This window comes from Cornus florida, unplaced genomic scaffold (genome assembly GCF_030987335.1).
Source record: "Cornus florida cultivar Cherokee Brave unplaced genomic scaffold, ASM3098733v1 CherokeeBrave_3.0.0_Hap2_Chr11, whole genome shotgun sequence".
NCBI lineage: Eukaryota > Viridiplantae > Streptophyta > Magnoliopsida > Cornales > Cornaceae > Cornus > Cornus florida.
This window is the reverse complement of record NW_026775581.1, coordinates 69620434-69632677: the sequence shown is the minus strand read 5'-3', so window position 1 is coordinate 69632677 and position 12244 is coordinate 69620434. Positions and strand designations below refer to the sequence as shown.

Below are 12244 nucleotides of genomic sequence, written 5' to 3'. Positions count from 1 at the left end.
TATGAAAAAGAGGTTACTTTGTCAACCTTGTATAAGGGGTCTTCACCACCTGTAACGTTTCCGATTTTAAGCCTTTTTTCAATTTTCTAGGATTTTGTTGCCGCAAGGGTATTTTGGTCATTTCACTTTTACGCGTGGGATTTTGGTTGAGTCCAATTGTTTTTGGTGCATTTATTTTCATGTGACTTATGTAGTATTTACATGATGGTGCACTATGTATTCATATGTGGAGTAAATTAAATCAAATGAAAAAGTCAAAGGATAGTGGTGAGACCCACCACTACCCAATTTATGGTCTAGAGACCATTTTCCCTTCATTTCTTTCTCTCTCCCCGTCTAATTCTTTTCTCTCTCAATTTCTCTTCTCTTTTTTCTTCTACTTGACAACCAATCTTTGAAACAAGATTTCTTTCTCATTTCATGCCGAATTAAGGTGACGTTTGAGGCAAAACGAAGCCCACGACGAACTCTACACATCCATACCAGCAATTATAGATTTCGTGCACCTTTTGGAGTTCGAATTTTGAGACCCACTTTGAGGGTTTTTGCATTCTAAGAGGTATGAGTTCCTAATCCATGTGTTCTTGCTCCCTTGTGAGTTATTCCTTGTTAATTGTGGTTAAATGTGATTAAATTGATGATTAACATGTTTAATTAAGTTGATTGCCTCTAAAATGATGTGATTTTGTACGTGAGATTCATATTTATGTGTATATGTGGATTTGTGAAATAAACATGTTTAGATGTTGATTTTACATGCTTGTGTGTTTGTAACTTGGTAGAATTTGTTATGTGGAAAGCATGCCTTATTTAAATTAATTACCTTGAAAGTGATACAATTGTTGAATTAGAAAATTATGCCTATATATGTGTAATTGTTAATTTATGTGGAGAGCATGCTTGATATGTAAATTTTCCATGACTATGATGATTGATAAATTGTCAGGAAATTTGTGTGGATCTATGTTAATTGTGTAATGATAGTTCCCTCCATTTCCATAGTATAAAATGGGTGTGCATTATGCATCCATGACATTAGGCATGAAGAAAAAAGGGAAAATGTTTTGAAAACAAAAAAAGGGAATTTTGGGAAATAAGTTTTTGATAAAAAGAATTTTGAGAAAACTCGGTCGCTGCTGAGTCACCAACGGGCCGGTAGGTTAATGTAGCCTAGAGAGAATTAGGGAGATTGCCCTAGCGTGGTTGAGCTATTTGAACCCCTCGATGACGCTACGGAGTCACCAAAGGTCTTGGGACAGTAGCAAATCATTCTCTCGGCGCTGCGAGGGTACCAAAGGGGGTTACATTAACAGTTTGGAAAGTGACAGATGAATGATTTTGAAAATGGGGAGCGACATGTGACACGCATTGCATTCCATTGTATTGTATTGTTGATGTTGAGTTTGGATGTGATGTTGTACTTTCCCGACATAGTATGACCCCGATTCCTATTGCTCTATTCTTTGTATGAATTCACGGGGACACAAGAGGTGTGTCTTAGGTGCCACCTACTGAGCAATATGCTCACCCCATTTATTCAACTTTTTTTTTCAGGAAATGGGAAAGAAGTGGCGGATGAAAATCCCCCACAAGCTTGAAGAAGATTAGGAGTTGTATTTTGTTATCTTTTGTATCTTAGCCCATTTTTTTTGTATAGTCTCAAAACTAAAATGTCGTGTATTCATTTTTGCAAGACAAGGTCATGTATTATAAATCATAACTCTTGTTGATATTTTGAAGGGAAGCAAGACTATGTAAATGCTTAAGTTGAATGGGATGACGATGATGGGCTAACTTGGGGAGGTTGTTGATGTTGTGGTATTGGAGAATATATTATATTTCTTTTGTATTGTGTGTTGGAACAGGTTGGATAAATCTTGATATTTTTTTTCATTTGAACAGGTTGTGATAGGACCCTTTTTAGGGGAGGTCATGCCGAATTTTTTTTTTTTTTAATTTGGTATCAGTTTAGGAACGTTACAAATTTGGTATTAGAGCGATGTTTCGAAAACCTTAGGACGACGGGTAGAGGCTTATGTAGGATTGCATGGGAAGTTGTTTGCTTTCCGTATGAGATCATTTGTTGCATGTTTTGATATTTGAAGAAGCATGTTTATTTGTTTACTTGCTTATTTGCTTATGTGATCATATGTTTATGTGTTTAAAATAATGTATACTATTACCAGGATAATGATTGAAAGCATGTTGATTTCAATATGATGATAAGTACGACAACCATATTAATGGCGAGTTGTAAGTACGGATTGTGCAAGTGTGTAGTATGGGGAAACGATGATGACAATAGAAGGGATAATTAATTTCACTTAATAATTTAGTAAATTCGTAGTTTAAACTTATGTGATAGGACACGGTCGTGTCAAAAGTGTTATTTCAGCTATATGTATATGCGTATGCCTTGTATGTATACCTATGTACCTTTATGCATGTATGTGGTCAAGCATAGGATAGTTGTGTGTTTTGACCTGAGAAGGTGAGGAGCTCAGTTGCTCCAGGGTTGTTTGGGTGTTGGTTCTTGTCGAACTATGGCGTGGGTTTCTAACTCGCGGATTGAGTTATTTTGTGTGCAATCATTTTGATTTTCTTGTCGCATTTGGTGAAGCGCTTAGAGCACGACGGTAAAACAAGTTTATATTTCATGGCTAGGTGTTCTTATTGTGTGAGGGTGTTCATAGCTTTCAGTCAGGGCTACATGATTGTATTGTACTGATCCTTTTTCTTTCCATTTTAGAGTCATGCCTCCGAAGAGACGTAGAGAAGCAGATAATGATGGGGAGCAGAACGAGCTCTATAAAGGGAATCTTTTGGTTAAGAATTTGGTTGAGGTTACGACAAACTTTGTACGTGCAGTAGTCATGGAAACTCAAAGGTCGATAGTACAGTTAGAGAGAAAGGACGGATCAAGAGATAGGGATTTATGGAATCAGGTTAAGGAAGTGGACATGTTGTCTAAGAGTCATGTACGAAATGTGTTAAAGGGTGATTCTTCTCGTTCCCCCGCTGTTTTTACATCATCACTAGAGACATCCCCTAAGATTTAGAAGGCTTGCTATAAGTGCAAGCAGATAGGTCATTTAAGAGCAGAGTGCCCTTGGGATCGGCCTAGTTCTGCAGTTTGTTTTAAATGTGGTTAGCCTGATCATAGGAAGAAGGATTGTCCCAAAATAGGTGGAATTCTAGTTGGCGAGGTAGGCTCAGGGCAAGGACCGACTCGACTTTCAGTATCACAGATCGGTGTTCAGCTTGGAGAGTCACATGAATGGCAGACTCAGGATCGTATAGTCAACCAAGTTGTTTTACTTATTGAATCACCAGAGAGACCTCCTGTAGTCAAAGGTATGTAATTGCATTAATTTTTAGCATTTTATTGGTGTTTCCTTTTGGGTAAGTGTTTGATCTAACGAGTAATGGAAATAGTGATGGTTATAGTAATGATGTTGAACTTAGGACATGAGGTTTTCTTGTTTAGTCACGTGGATTGCCTTAGAGGGAATGGATTAGGTGGTTGGTTGAGCGTTAATGATTGATGGCAACATTCATGGTATTAAGGTGACAGTTGGGTGTTAGGTATTTTGGGTTTTATACTCATTTTTGTTTTGAGGATTCATTGGTTTTGAAGCTTCTTTCTAGTAGTAGGTAGTGATCGTTATGGGGAGTATCGAGAGTAATGTTTGTTCTTTTGTTATAGTGGTATTGTCTTAAGGATGTTTGAGGAAAAGTCGCTTAGTGGTGGCTTAATGGTCTGGTGGGTTGGTAGGTTTGAACCGTTGTTTCGAATGAGTGGCAGTAGAGGCATTATGGCGTGATATTTTGTATTGATGAGCATAATGGTTTTAGGCATGATTCAAGGATGGATTAGAATTAGGAGTGTTATTGTATGTTGTCAGGTTAATGATGAGATTGTGCGCCAGTTAAAGCGATTGTGGACAGCTTAGTTCTTAGAGCCAGCAAGAGCGGTGCTGCCAGATAAATACTTTTTCTTTTGAGGAGTCAGTGGATTATTGTGATTGAAGTTACGAGTCCAGTGTGTACGATGACCGAGGCAATGTCGCCTGGGTTGGTATGGTTGAAGTGGACAGTAAAGTGTCGTTATATTTCACAGAGTTTCTCATTTAGAGATTATCGGGTAGGAGGGGATGTGTTGTCCAACTTACAGCAATGTTTCCTAGTGTTAGTATATTAAGGGTGTTGGTGCTTTTATCTGGCTAGTTTTGGTTAGCGTAGTGTTACGGAGAAGCATGTGCGAGGCATTTGTGTTAATAGAGTGTGAGGGTTTGTTTGTGGTGAGGTCACCTAGATTGGTGTTCGTAGTTCTCTATGTGTTACTAGTCATTTCTTTTCCTAGTGCATAGGAAGTTCATTTCATCTCAGGAGCGAGTGGGGGTCCATGGTTGGACAATTGATGAGTAACGTGTAATAGGGTGTCGGGTGCATACATGTGCAAGTTGTTGGTCTCTTGTGAGAGCGGGGCTTGTTACTCTTCCGTTTGTTTTAGTCTTGGCAAGGGTGTTAATTGTTATAAGTCTTGTCTCTGTCTAGGAGTTGTCTGCGTCCGTGGAAGGACGGAATCGCGAATGAGTGTTACTCTGTTAGAGTTCGTCGATTGAGGTTTTGATTGAAGGGGCCGACTTACTTCCACGGAAGGAGGTATAGCCTTTAGTTTTTTAGTCCTTGTTTTGAGGATGGTTTTGACTGGTAGAATTTGAGGCACGAGTTGCCAAATGAGGTTTGTATTTCTAATGTTTGTTATTCGTAGTGGTAGCTAGGGAATGTGTCATCAATTAAAATTTGAGAATAATCAAGTGATGTGATATGACTCATGTATTCAGATGATTGTAGAGGTGATTGATTTTGGTAGTGACTTAAGGATAAATGTTCATATTGCCTGGGTGTTATACAATTAGAGAATGATTATGGGATTCCATTGGAGAATAGTACGGATAACTGACTCTGGTTTTGAGGTTTCAGGTATGAGACAGTCATATTGGATGTTTTGAAGAAGTAAGAATTGAATTGAATGATCTTAGAGAGTTATTTGTATGGTATGGTGTTATGAAGAGATCAGGGATCTTATGAGCTAGTTGACGATTAATGTAATTGGTGTTGTGATACCTTTAGTTGTTATAGGTTGTGTGATCGAGATATGATTGGGGTTCTGAGGATAGGTTTATGATTGTATGGTTGTTGGGGTTCTGTAAAGCGATGGATTGATTAGAGAGTGGATCTTGTGGTTGTTTTGTGGACTGTATGGGGTTGTGTTTGAGTTTTAGACCTGAGGACAGGAACGATGTCTGTGCCGAGATCGGATTGAGGATGAGAATGGCCTGGCCAACCATTTCTCCTGAATCAATCCTTCTTTGGCACGATATCGGGTCAAAGGTCAACGATCGTTCCAACTTGTTAGTGATAGTGAGAGTATGGTACTGTATGTTGTGTTGGTGTGGCAATGTGGACTTACCTGATTTATCTTGAGTGACGAAAGGTGTTAGTGGTATTGGGTGTTTGATAACAAGTTAGTTGTACAATCATTGATTATACTCGTTTTGAGGACTTGTGTTCAGAATACAGAGTAGTACATTTTATTGTTTTGGTGACTCATGATTGAATAATTGTTAAGGGATTCATCATTTAGTTATCTTGAGGTTGACCAATATTATAGTTATTGGCTAGTGTGATTGGTGGTCATTATATGATTTTGTAGGAGTATAGATGTATATTGGATGACGAGTATTGGTTGGATAGTGACGTGTAGATTGGATATGAGTCTGATTGTGTACTGGATGAGGTTTCTCATTTGGTGTCTGAGTTGCCCTTTAGAAGGATGAGTGTGATAGGATGTCATCATGTTCCGGGGTCTTGTGATGATTCTTCTTCGAGCTCCGAAGTATTATGTAGCAGTGTAGAGGAGACCGGTGTTGGTCTTAAGTCGAGTATAGGATTCAATGGGTTTTGTGCATGATGTTGTGAGTGATGAGTTCCCCCATAGGAGTGGTGATCATTGGGTTTTCTGGTGGCAGTGTGTGATTGCCTGTTGGCGCTGGTGTCAAAGGCAGTATAGTTGTTGAGTTCTTAATCTCGGGATTTTGTGAGGTGTTCTCTAAAAGAGTGTGGTTGTGGGCCTCCTTCTTTAAGGAGGGTAGATTTTGAGGACGAAATCTCTTTAAGGAGGGTAGATTGTAACGTTTCCGATTTTCAGCCTTTTTTCAATTTTCTAGGATTTTGTTGCCGCAAGGGTATTTTGGTCATTTCACTTTTACGGGTGGGATTTTGGTTGAGTTCAATTGTTTTTGGTGCATTTATTTTCATGTGACTTATGTAGTATTTGCATGGTGGTGCACTATGTATTCATATGTGGAGTAAATTAAATCAAATGGAAAAAGGAAAAGTCAAAGGATAGTGGTGGGACACACCACTACCCAATTTATGGTTTAGAGACCATTTTCCCTTCATTTCTTTCTCTCTCCCCGTCCAATTCTTTTCTCTCTCAGTTTCTCTTCTCTTTTTTCTTCCACTTGACAACCAATCTTTGAAACAAGATTTCTTTCTCATTTCATGCCGGATTAAGGTGCCGTTTGAGGCAAAACGAAGCCCACGACGAACTCTACACATCCATACTAGCAATTGCAGATTTCGTGCGCCCTTTGGAGTTCGAATTTTGAGACCTACTTTGAGGGTTTTGGCATTCTAAGAGGTAGGGGTTCCTAATCCATGTGTTCTTGCTCCCTTGTGAGTTATTCCTTGTTAATTGTGGTTAAATGTGATTAAATTGATGATTAACATGTTTAATTAAGTTGATTGCCTCTAAAATGATGTGATTTTGTATGTGAGATTCATATTTATGTGTATATGTGGATTTATGAAATAAACATGTTTAGATGTTGATTTTACATGCTTGTGTGTTTGTAACTTGGTAGAATTTGTTATGTGGAAAGTATGCCTTATTTAAATTAATTACCTTGAAAGTGATACAATTGTTAAATTAGAAAATTATGCCTATATATGTGTAATTGTTAATTTATGTGGAGAGCATGCTTGATATGTGAATTTTCCATGACTATGATGATTGATAATGTAAAGTTTTTGACTTATCTATATATATATTTAGTATAATGACTTTTCAACTGTGGGGCCCACCTGAGATATAAGGGTCATTACAGACCCATTTAATTCCAATTTGCTTTCTCTCTCGGGCAGCTTATATCTCTCTCTCGCTGTTTCTGTTTTTTTTCTTTTCTTTTTTCTTTTTCAACTTCAATCCTTGATTTCTCTCTCAATTCTTGGCGGATTTAGGTGCCGTTTGAGGCAAAACAACGAGCACGACGAGCTCTACATGCTAGTACCAGAAATTCCATCTTTTGGTCCTCTTTGGGAGCTCGAATTTAAGGACCCATTTTAAGGGTTTTGTGCAATCTTGAGGTAGGGGCCCTTAACTCATGATGTTCTTGCTCTTTTGTGAATTATACCTCCTAAATTGTTGAAAAGCATGCTTATTTTTGAATTAATTGTATTAAAGATGATGTAAGTGTTCTATGTGAGGTTATGATTAAATGTGTTACTTGAGTTGTATGAGAACATGTTTATTTGACTAATTTCCTTGTCTGATAAATTGATTTACCATGCTTATATTGTTGTAAAACTTGCTATAATGATATGGGATGGCATGTGTAATTTTCCTAGAGTACTTGTAATGTATGCACAATTGTATAATGTGAAAGCCTTCACTTCCATGGCATTAAGAACATGATGTACATGCATACCATAAGACATGATTGGGAAGATTGTTTTTGAAATGAAAATAGGGAGTTTTGGGGAAATGTATTTTGATGAAAGTGTTTTTGGAAAACCCGGTCGCCACGGGGGTACCAAAGGGCCGGAGTGTTAATATAGCCTAGAGGGGACTAGGGAGTCGCCTTAGGGTGGTTGAGCTAGCTGGGCCTCATAATGACTCCGCGAGGTTACCAAGGGTCAGGGATACTAGCCAATCCTCCTCTCGTGTCACTGCGGGGTCACCAAAGGGCGGGTTATATTAACAGTTTGAAAGTGATGGATTTTAAATGTGAAAACGGGGAGCGACATCGGCATGCATTCACATTTCATGGCATTGCATTGTTTGTACTTGAGTTTGATTGGAATGTTGTATTATCCCGATATTGTATGATCCCCATTCCCATTGACCTATTCTATGTTTGGATTTACGGGGACACAAGATGCGTGTCTTAAGTGTCACCTACTGAGCATATAGCTCACCCTGCATACTTATTATTTTTTTCAGGTCATGGCAAAGAAACGGCGGATGACAATCCTCCGCAAACTTGAAAGTTGTTAGAAGGTTGTTTGCTATTTTGTATTTTGACCATTCTATGTATATTCATAGTTGTGGAAATGTAACTAAGTTAGTATTCATGGCCTTGTAATTTAAGAACGAACTTATCTTTTGTTTAATGTATATGAAACTAATGGAATCATGGTATATATATTTCCATGTAATTGTATTTTGTAACGTTGTAAGACATGGACTTTAGATCTTAACCATGTATTTTGGGACTGTAATTATGATAATTTGGATTAATTGGTGTGTGCATGTTCTACTATGAGAGGAACTATGTTGAGGTGTGATGAATAGGATGCTGGAGTATATTTTTTTGTTTTGTGTATTGGGGCAGGTTGTTGAAGGCCCATTTTTAGGGGAGGTTATGCCGAATTTTTTTAAAATTTTGGCATCAACTAGGGTCGTTACAAATTTGGTATCAGAGCAATGGTTCGAATACCATTAGGACGACGGGTAGAGGCTTACCTAGGGTTGTCGAGGAAGTCATTTGTATTGTTATTTGCTTGTTTGGAAAAGTGTTTTGCTATGTGAAAAAGCATGCTCAACTACTTACTTGTTTACGTGCTTATATGCCTATATTAATGTGTTCATTGCATAGTATTACATGCTAAATGTTTGTACAGTATGTTTTTGCATTGGGTTGTTCACTGTTGGACCTTAGTGTTATTGTTATTGAATTGTTTCCTTTGTTTTATAGAACGATGTCACGGAGTGAGGAAATCAGGGACGTTGGCCCTAGACCGACTAGGGGTGATGTTGGCGAGAGCTCCAGCTCCAATCCGGAGGAGCTAAATGATGAGGACATACTTCTTAGGGACTTGATTCCCCCGAGAACTGTCCCCACAAGAAGGGATAATGTTGAAGCACCCGTAGAAGTGGGTGAAGGTTCTGTGGCACTGGAGTTTAATCGTTTGTTGCAAAATGTCGTGAGGGCAACAATTGATGCTCAATCGTAGTCGGCACCACAACCTACAGTTCAAGTTGAGGAGACGCCAGCTCAGAAGCGTTTCAAGATTATTAAGGGGTTTTCTCAGCTGATGCCAGTTATGTTTGAGGGCGGTGCGGATCCAATGATAGCAGATGACTACATGGAGCAAGTTGAAACTCAATTGACTTTTATGGATGTGACAGAGGATCATTTGAAGATCATCCTAGCTACTTATAAGTTTGCTAAGGATGCTAAATTATGGTGGAAGTCGGTTACGAGCCGATACAAGGTAAAAGAGATGAGTTGGGACAAGTTCAAGGAATTGTTTTATGAAAAGTACTTTCCGTTTTCCAAAAGATGGGAGTTACAAGACCAGTTTCATAACCTTATCCAAGGGAGCATGTCAGTGGCAGAATATGAAAACAAGTTCACTTCACTTTCTCGCTTTGCTTCAAAAATGGTGAGAGATGAAGTTAACAAGACTCGAAAGTTTGTTTCTGGTCTTAATGATCAGATGAGGGCGTTGATCATAGCACAGTTCATTAAGGTTTACTCTGAAGCAGTGGAAAGGGCTTTGATTCTGGAAGCTGATAATAAAGAGAAGGATGCAAGAAGAGAACAGTTGAAGCAAAAGAGGGGTGCAGGGCCATCTTCAGAAGGATCTTCTTGGAAAAGAAACAGGGGCGGTCCATCTCAGTTTCAGGGACAGCAGTCTGCACGATCTGCTTCTACCACTCCGTTGCCAGCTGGGTCTGATAGGAATGCAGTTGTTTGCTTTTAATGTCAGCAGCCTAGGCATTACAAGTCCAGTTGTCCTATGAGATTGACTTCAGTTTCTTCAGCTCCGAAGGCTTGTTATGGGTGTGGCCAGCAGGGCCATTTGATTCGGGACTGTCCGAGTCAGGGAGCAGGCACCACTAGTGGCAGAGGGTCATGGCAGAGGCCGTTACAGTCGGCTACGGTTCAATCAGGTTTCAGACCACCGCCGCCACCACCACAGCCTGCCTTATCTTCTCAGGGTTCACGACCAGCTAGAAGGGATACTCCTACTGTGTCGGCACAACAGTCTGGTGTTCAGATTAGTAGTTCACAGGTACAGGCACCGCAGGGGCTTGTCTTTGCCCTTGCATCATCGACTGATACATCTCCTGGATCTTCAGTTCTCCGAGGTATATTTCCAGTGTTTGGTTCTTGGGCCCGTGTTTTGTTTGATTCTGGTGCATCTCATTCTTTTATTTCATCATCATTTGCACTTGCATCGGGGTTAGAGGTTAGTTTTATGGATCGGGCGTTATGTGTTGATATGCCAGTTAGAGTTTCAGTGTTTTTGAGCCGAGTCGTGAGGGACTGTTCCATTGTGATAGCCGAGCGGACTTTTGTGTTTGACCTTATCCTCCTGGAGATGACTAGCTTTAATGTCATTCTCGGGATGGATTGGTTAGCTTCTTTTCATGCCACGATCGACTGTTTCAGAGGAAGGGTTATAGTTTGTACTCCCGAGGGAGACTGTTTCTTTTTTGTGGGAGATCGAAGTGATTCCCACATTTCATCATTTTATGGAATTCGTGGACAGAGTCGTGGTGATTACTTTTTGGCTAGCCTTATAGCCGAAGAGGATGATGTTGTGGAAGAATATTATCCTGCAGTTGTTCGTGATTTTCTGGATGTGTTTCCAGAGGATTTGACAGAGTTGCCTCCACACCGAGAAGTGGAGTTCTCTATTGAGTTAATGCCAGGTATCGCGCCAATTTCTATGGCACCGTATCGTATGGCACCAGTTGAATTAGAGGAATTAAAAAGACAGCTTGATGATTTGAGGATGAAAGGTTTCATTTGACCGAGTGTGTCACCATGGGGCGCACCGGTCTTGTTTCCTAAGAAGAAAGATGGTTTTTTGAGGTTGTGCATCGATTATTAGAAGTTGAATCGCGCCACCATCAAGAACAAGTATCCTTTGCCAAGGATAGATGATTTATTTGATCAGTTGAGGGGAGCCAATTGTTTCTCCAAGATTGACTTGAGGTCTAGCTATTACCAGTTACGGGTTAGGGATGAGGATATCCCGAAGACAGCATTCCGTACACGGCATGGACATTATGAGTTCCTTGTTATGCCTTTTGGCTTGACTAATGCTCCAGCGGCATTCATAGACTTAATGAACCGTGTCTTTCACGATTACTTGGACCAGTTTGTGATAGTTTTCGTGGATGACATTCTTGTGTATTCACGATCTCGGGAGGAACACGAGATCCATTTAAGTATTGTTTTACAGATTTTGCGGGAGCACCGGTTGTATGCCAAATATGATAAATGTGAGTTTTGGCTACAAGAGGTGAAGTTTTTGGGACATGTTGTTTCAGAAGGCGGAGTGTCAGTTGATCCATCAAAGATTGAAGCTGTTTTGAATTGGGAGCAACCCAAGAATGTGTTTGAGATCCGTAGTTTTCTTGGTCTAGCGGGTTACTACCGGAGGTTTGTGAAAGATTTCTCCCGTTTGGCAGCGTCTATGACCCGTTTAACCCGGAAAGGGATTAAGTTTACATGGAATGAAGCCTATGAGTCATCTTTCCAGAAATTGAAGATAAGATTGACTACGACTCCAGTGTTGGTGATACCTGAGCGTGGCTTGGGTTATGTGATCTATTGTGATGCTTCACGTGATGGTTTAGGGTGTGTGTTGATGCAGGATGGTAGAGTAGTGGCTTATGGGTCTCGACAGTTGAAGACTCACGAGTACAACTACCCTACTCATGATTTGGAGTTGGCGGCAGTTGTGTTTGCTTTGAAGTGTTGGAGACACTACTTGTATGGTGAGAGATTCGAGGTGTACTCGGATCATAAAAGTCTTAAGTACCTTTTCTCCCAAAAGGACTTGAACAATAGACAGAGAAGATGGGTTGAATTCTTGGAAGATTATAATTTTGATCTACAATATCATCCGGGCAAGGCAAATGTGGTAGCAGATGCCT

At 39.8% G+C, this 12244-nt stretch overlaps 1 long non-coding RNA gene across 1 annotated transcript; it reads left to right on the top strand.

Moving 5' to 3' along the window:
- Positions 1 to 300: 300 nt before the first annotated feature.
- LOC132286555 (uncharacterized) lies at positions 301 to 1732 on the top strand. The gene is made up of 2 exons (XR_009472805.1): positions 301 to 559; positions 1555 to 1732. It is a non-coding gene; the product is annotated as an uncharacterized LOC132286555 (long non-coding RNA).
- Positions 1733 to 12244: the final 10512 nt, after the last annotated feature.